Source organism: Schistocerca serialis, chromosome 3, assembly GCF_023864345.2.
Source record: "Schistocerca serialis cubense isolate TAMUIC-IGC-003099 chromosome 3, iqSchSeri2.2, whole genome shotgun sequence".
NCBI lineage: Eukaryota > Metazoa > Arthropoda > Insecta > Orthoptera > Acrididae > Schistocerca > Schistocerca serialis.
The window spans coordinates 695,785,806-695,793,741 of NC_064640.1; the positions used below are offsets into that span (position 1 = coordinate 695,785,806).

Consider the following 7,936-nt stretch of genomic DNA (forward strand, 5'->3'; position numbering starts at 1 on the left):
CACGTTAAAACTATAGGCGTGCAGTCCGCAGTTTTATACACCACAATTGGTCCTGATTGCCTTTCTTTTAGGTAGAGTATCGAGGCGTGGTACTGAATCCTGCCATTACCAAATAATCCATTAAAACTACAGTCTTCCACAACATGGACAAATCCAGTTAAAAATATAACACTTATCTATTCTAATTTTAGGAGTAATATCCAGAAAAGACGTCATGATCACATGATCAGCAATATCTAAGCTAGTATTAGACCCCAGAAGAGAAAACTGCGGATTGACCTTTGGACTACATCTACGAAAGCTTTAACAGGTAATGATCTAAGTTTGCTGCACATACATTGCCTACTTTACGTATCAGGACAGTATAATTTGTTGTATACTCTGCCAGAAAGACGTCGAGCGCTAGAGATGTGTAGCTGTTCCTTGCATTTTCAGATTTACTATCACCAAAATTTTCCACATTCTTAATACTATAACAAAATCGCTGGGAAGGTATTGTATCCGATACTGGTTTGCTTACAACGAACACAGTCATTCAACTCAGAGACAGTCTACTGTAGAAGTGTCAGAATCGCTATTTGATAGTTCATGTAATCGATTTCCAGGTTAAATAATGAAAACTATAGATAATAGGACATAGCTTTATAACCAGTTATCGATTCTGCTTAGCCGGAATATATGCAAATCCACACGAGTCAACAGTATTTAGACCTACTTTCTCTGGAAGACGCTGGTTTAGACCCCACGTCACTCTGTCATAGTAACTATAAAGATATAGGACAAGCACTGGAATGCGTTTTGGCATAGCAAAATGACCGCCAACAGCAAATGCTTTTTTTTACTGACAATGATTATTCCCTCTAATGGTAAAAACCTTTGGGTAAAGGTCTTGATGGGCACACCTCCAGTCGCAAGATCTTCTGATCATACCTTCTAAATGTCACTAGGCTTGTAATCCAGTTATGCTATTTTGTGTATGTTGCTGCGTGGCTACCTCACGGCTGAGAGTGTGTGGAGGGGGGGGGGGGGGAGCTGGGTATAGGGTCCAGCAACAACATGCAACATGTGTTATGCTACTCTGCAGAACAAAAACGCGTACTTAACGGTGCATAGTTATTAAACTATCAGCCCCGAAGTCTATAAGAGAATGCGAGATCTTCCCAATCCCGACAACTATATGGAAGAACATGATGATTCTACCGTAACGTGCGGGGGGGGGGGGGGGGCATCATGATGTATGGATCACTTTGATATCGTGACTGAAGTCGTTTCGTTTGGCCCATTACTTCCTGTAGAACCTAGACTAGGAAACATGCTTTATCATACACTCACAGCTCTGGTTGTCAGAAACGTAGCCTTCCCAGAAGTGTAATGGTTGTGTTTTTTTTTTTTTTTTCAAATGTTCGTCCGAACTCTAGGTCGGTTATAAGAGGATCATGCGATAGAGACGTCGAGACGTCTCTTCGTAAATTTTTTTGGTACCATGCGCCAGTCATAAAAACAGAGCTAGATTGAGAGAGAAGATAGTGTATCTGTCCTTACGTTCTCTTATCTTAAGTTGGCTGCGAGTGTCAGTTCTCGATAGTGTTTCGAACGTGTTGATTGAACCACCGATAACAATTCTAGCCTATGTTACTGGTTTTGAGAGAAATCTTCTACTCAGAAAGCGGAGTGTGTTACAGCTTATCTGCAAGGGACAAAATATTCTCTGCTAGAAAGTGTGGCCACCAACATTATAAAACCACATCACAGGACTTGCTCATCAGTCTGAGAGCCATACCAAATTGGTGTGGAAGAGGTAGGATATAACTATTGCACACCCTTCCTGAAATGCTATAAAAGGGAAACATATCATGCAAGGGTTTAGGGAATTTTCCAAATGAGTTGTCACATTTACCACCTTGCAAGACAACGATAAAAAACTAAGAATAGTAATATTCTATCTACAGGGGCAACGGCCTTGCCACAGTGGATACACCGGTTCCCGTCCGATCACCAAAGTTAAGCGCTGTCGGATGTGGCCGGCACTTGGATGGGTGACCATCCGGGCCGCCATGAGCTGTTGCCATTTTTCGGGGTGCACTCAGCCTCGTGCTGCCAATTGAGGAGCTACTCGAGCGAATTGTAGCGGCTCCGGTCAAAGAAAACAGTCATAACGACCGGGAAGCGGTGTGCTGACCACGTGCCCCTCCTATCCGCATCTTCATCTGAGGATGATACGGCAGTCGGATGGTCCCGATGGGCCCCTTGTGGCCTAGAGGCGGAGTGCTGTCTACAGAGTTATCTTCTTGGCAGCATCAGTCTCTGAACTTGACTCCGATATTAGCTGATTTATGCTTCGTCGTCAATGGCAGTGTCATTGGCGGGGTATTGTTGAAGCCCTAACGATGTATGGGGACCAGGAGAGAGCTTACACCCGGTGATATTACTGTATAGAGTACATTCCGATATTAGCTGATTTATGCTTTGTCATCAATGACAGTGTCATAGACAGGGCATTGTTGGAGCCCCAACGATGTATGGGAACCAGGAGAGAGATGGAATTCGTGGTGAAATATTAAAGTCAAACATTTTACACCTGGTGATATTACTGTATCGAGTACATGTACGGGTGTTTTTGCTACTAAATAGAACAATTTTGTTAATAAGACTGTATGGGTAAATTCAGCAGCTCACAGACGTGTTCAGTGGGAAACACCCGCGTTGTAATAAAAACAATTTTAAAAATTTTTGTAAGATCATCCCCATACTGCGTTCGCAGAGCCTACAAGCAACTTTGTCTGCTTGGGCTCCTCTCTTTGGTGGCTACATTAAGAGGCTGTGCGAGTTATCTGATGAAATCTGTTACTCCATTTGTGACCCGTTGAAAGAAATTCTGGACCATTAACTAGACGAAAGCAACGGTCGATGATTCCACCCATTTATCTGTTTGTGTAAGACGCTTTCCTATGGTTAGTGTCAGTAAATGTGTATACTCTGATGCTGTGATGGCTTTGCCCCGGGACTGGCGCCCACGGCTCCGTGGTCCGTCGCTGTGGCGGTGGCGTCGGAAGCGCCTGCTGCAGCTCGTCATAAACTTTTTCAGGAGCTTATTGACACGGCTTATGAACACTGCAGCTCTCAGCGACTGAATTTTATCGTATAGCGACAAAGGTGTTGTGATCTCTGCGACTTGAATACTTGGTAATGCAACACTGTAATCATTGCTTAGTCTCTGTGGGCGGCGGGGAAATGTGTCTATACTACATATTAATTTACAGATCTTACAGTGACGTCACACACCAATACTGCGAGAGCTACATGTCCTTTTATTCTGGATGGGAGCCATGGCGGATCTCGTCCAAAGTCAGTGTTCTTGCAGTATTATATTCCGGTAGTAAATTTTTTCCTATATTCCCGGCATGGTTCACTTGAAGGGGTGGTGAATGTACCAGTTGCACCAGTCCTGCCCACATTAGAAGAATACTTCAGATCAGCCTTACCAATGGGTTGGTCACTGATGGTTTCGCGGCTATCGTACTCAAACGTTTTCGTGTCTTCTAGCAATGTCACACACTCTCTAATATCTATGCAACAGTTTATATCATGTTACGTGTCTTCATTCCACTTGGTAGCTCTGAGTGACTAAGACTGAAATTTCTCGCACATAATCGCTAGTTTGAACGCTTCAATCTGATTGGTCGAGAGAGAAAGGGTGGACGGTAGGTGAGTGCTTGGCGCTTAAACTGTTAGCAAGGCTTAGGGGGCGTCCATTAATTGCGTGACGCGATTTTGGCGTTTTTTCGTCCCCCCCTACTCTGCCCTCGGTGAGATGTCGTGAGATCTGACCGACCCCCTCCTCCTCTCCTGCTATCAACTGAGACCTTTCAAAATGCATATTTTTAGTGTAAATACGTTAACCCGTGCTTGATTACGTTGGGTTTATTTTAAAAAAACATAATTTGCTTAATTGTTTTTATTTAAGACTGGTTGAGACTGCTATTTATGACAGAATGTAGTCTAGAAAGATAGAAAATCGAACAATAAAGTACTTAAATAAAAGGAACTACTAAAAGAACATTCATTCTGATTCAGCCCACGGGGACCAATGTGTAGCCTCGAGAGTGACTACAAGAACCATGTCCATGTGATTTTCAATAAAATCGTCTGCTCCTTCAACCTCGCACTGATTTAGCGCTCAAACCGTTTTCGCTTCCACACCGAAGTTCAGTACCTCGACGCGTGACAATCCGTGGGGTCTCACTTTGCGCGCTGGTGCAGCTTGTGCACTGTGGACTGCACGCCGGTGCTCTGCACCTATTGTGAGGGGTGAAAAGTAGATACCGCATTACTGCAGCAACTCTTTTGTAGATCACCACGTAGACCTGGGCAATAGAGGTCATAGGTAAGGCGTGCATAGGACGAATCGGTAGGCAGTGGCGAATCAAGAAGAAAGCAAATGACTTTCCGTCATTCTCTTCAGGGACCAGGACCACCGTATGCCCGTCAGCCTGAGTGATAGGGTATGAAGATGGTAGAGCACTCGGGCGTGGGATGCAGCAGTCCCGGTCATCACATATCACAACCTAAAACAATAGTTAAAAACAATTCATTATTTTTAACCTTAAATGAAAATGCATGTGTTTGCGCTCGCGCTCGTTAAAAAGTTTCAGAAAAATATAGAAACTTACACATGAAATCGTGGTCAAAATGAAAGGTAAACTACTGTGAAAACTCATACGAACAGACAACAATACATTATTAAATGTGAACAAATTGCCGGGTACCTGAAGTATATTGGCTCTCTCCAACGTGCTCAGCATACAGCATACCATCCTTCGGCTGGCAAGTCTGAGGCGCTGGAAGTGTCGTTGTCCGGGTCTATGTATTTAGCAACTACTTCGTGTCCGTCAGTGCACATTGCACACCATGTTTCAGCCAAAATTTCCGTTAGTTTTTGAAAGTATTCTTTTCCGGGCTAGCATCTACTCTTATGCCGCTAGAGTCAAGGTAAGTCCCGAAAGAGTCACTGGAAGAACAACACTCGTTTGCTCTCGGCTGAGTGCACCCATGCACCTCTCTACTCTGCTAAAAGCGATTCTGCCAGGGGCATTATTTGCGATGAACATTGGATCCAGATCATATATTTTGAAATGCTCTATGGCGTGTGCGATCACTATGCGATATGGTGGGTTCTCGTCGGGACCGCCATCGCTCGAAATGCTGAGGATAGGCTTAACTTCTACATCTACATCCACATCTACATAGATACTCTGCAAATCACATTTAAGTGCCTGGCAGAGGGTTCATCGAACCACTTTCACAATTCTATATTATTCCAATCTCGTATAGCGCGAGGAAAGAATGAACACCTGTATCTTTCCGTACGAGCTCTGATTTCCCTTATTTTATGTTGGTGATCATTCCTTCCTATGTAAGTCGGTGTCAACAAAATATTTTCGCATTCGGAGGAGAAAGTTGGTGATTGGAATTTGGTGAGAAGATTCCGTCGCAACGAAAAAAGGCTTTCTTTTAATGATATCCAGCCCAAATCCTGTATCATTTCTGTGAAACTGTCTCCCATGTTTCGCGATAATACAAAACGTGCTGCCTTTCTTTGAACTTCTTCGATGTACACCGTCAGTCCTATCTGGTAAGGATTCCACACCGCACAGCAGTATCCTAAAAGAGGTTGGACAAGCGTAGTGTAGGCAGTCTCCTTAGTAGGTCTGTTACATTTTCTAAGTGTCCTGCCAATAAAACGCAGTCTTTGGTTAGCCTTCCCCACAACATTTTCTATGTGTTCCTTCCAATTTAAGTTGTTCGTAATTGTTATACCTAGGTATTTAGTTGCATTTACGGCGTTTAGATTAGACTGATTTATCGTGTAACCGAAGTTTAACGAATTACTTTTAGCACTCAGGTGAGCGACCTCACACTTTTCGTTATTTAGGGTCAACTGCCACTTTTCGCACCATTCAGATATATTTTCTAAATGGTTTTTCAGTTTGTTTTGATCTTCTGATGACTTTATTAGTCGATAAACGACAGCGTCATCTGCAAACAACAGAAGACGGCTGCTCAGATTGTCTCCAAAATCGTTTATATAGATGAGGAACATCATAGAGCCTATAACACTGTCTTGGGGAACGCCAGAGATCACTTCTGTTTTACTCGATGACTTTCCGTCAATTACTACGAACTGTGGCCTCTCTTACAGGAAATCACAAATCCAGTCACATAACTGAGACCGATAGTCCATAAGCATGCAATTTCACTATGAGCCGCTTGTGTGGTACATTGTCAAAAGCATTCCGGAAATCCAGAAACTACGCCGTCTCAGTTCTTCATAAAATTGTAAAAAGGCTGAAAGGGTAAAAGAGTGTCCAAGTCTTGAGCGTGACTGGTTGCAGTTGACGAAGTGTGCTTGCTATACAAGTTGGTCCACAGTACGAAACGACCTTTGGCCACTCCAGCTCATTGGGCTTCACTTCACAAAGAGCATACATGCTCGCAATCAATTTATGTCTTGAAGCAATCACAAAGTCGTGGTCTGGCATCGACTCTTTGTATTCATTCTGCATTAGCAAGGGCGCCTGCTTGTTTGCCCTTCTCATTCCTGCGGGAATTCGGATTTTACCATCCTGTGATAAAAGAGCCACGGACTGAGGACTATCTGTCAGGTACTGACGATACTGTCTCCAGCAATCTTATGGAAGTTACACAAAAGTATTGGTCTTGGCGTGCTTTATGATGGTCAGCTGCCGGCCGCGGTGGTCTCGCGGTTCTAGGCGCGCAGTCCGGGGCCGCGCGACTGCTACGGTCGCAGGTTCGAATCCTGCCTCGGGCATGGATGTGTGTGATGTCCTTAGGTTAGTTAGGTTTAAGTAGTTCTAAGTTCTAGGGGACTGAAGACCACAGCTGTTAAGTCCCATAGTGCTCAGAGCCATTTGAACCATTTTGATGGTCAGCTCCAGGACGTCTCAGCTTCAATGGTACGGTCCCTACGTGGCGCTTAGCCTCGCACTTATCTGCCCATCTAGGCTATGACAGTACGACCTATTAGTCGTAAGAAATGCAATAGTGTTAGTATTCCAATGTAAGAAATATATTCCCAGCACATGACGTACGTTCTCCCTGTAAGTTTCTCTACAATAAACTATGATTACAAACTGTAAAGTGATAAAGCTACTACCTTGCGCACCAAAGAAAACATCAATTCTTTGTAACACAAACACTACGTAGGTTTCCAGAGATGTATTACGCCTGCTGTTTATGAAGTTCAAGCCCGATTACGGTTCGGAAGTTATGGAATGTTCACAACAGCCCTATAAAATAATAGTCGAAAGCCGAAAATGCATACGAAGAATCAGTGACATCTTACGAGAAAATGAACGCCACGATCAGTAGCCATTGGAGATGTAACAGTCTCACCACAGTTTACCACTGTCCCTGGTAACATTCCTCTTGAACACAGAAGTCACGGCACCACTTTATTACTCATGTGCGGGATAATATCCTCGTTTAGCCTTGTCGTCATGTATCTATAATGCCTCCTCTCTCCACTATTAAGGTGCCTATATGTTGCATCGGTTTACTCTCCTCCTCCAGAACACGCAATGTCATTGATTTTGCTCAGTACCCTTTCCATGGTATTTGTCTCTAATTTTATGTATTCTCAGTCAATTTCCGAAATTTTATTATATTCTCAAGATTTTATTTATATATTTACGTATCTCACATCAGTTTTTCGTATTTTACCAGGTTTTCCTCGAATTTTACCGATTTTATGTTATTTCATGCGCCTTAAGACAAGCAACCCAAATTACATCATCCACACCTGGGCCAGATATTCTAACATGGGCTGCCTGTCTTAAGGTTCAGGGCATTTTCAGGGCCAGTTTTGTTTTGCCTAGCCTGTACTTCGCTCAACATGCATCTTGGATCATTACTGTGT

At 43.4% G+C, this 7,936-nt stretch overlaps 1 pseudogene; it reads left to right on the forward strand.

Moving 5' to 3' along the window:
* The first annotated feature begins 1,950 nt into the window (after positions 1 to 1,950).
* Positions 1,951 to 2,068, forward strand: LOC126472008 (5S ribosomal RNA; annotated as a pseudogene).
* The last annotated feature ends 5,868 nt before the right edge of the window (positions 2,069 to 7,936 follow it).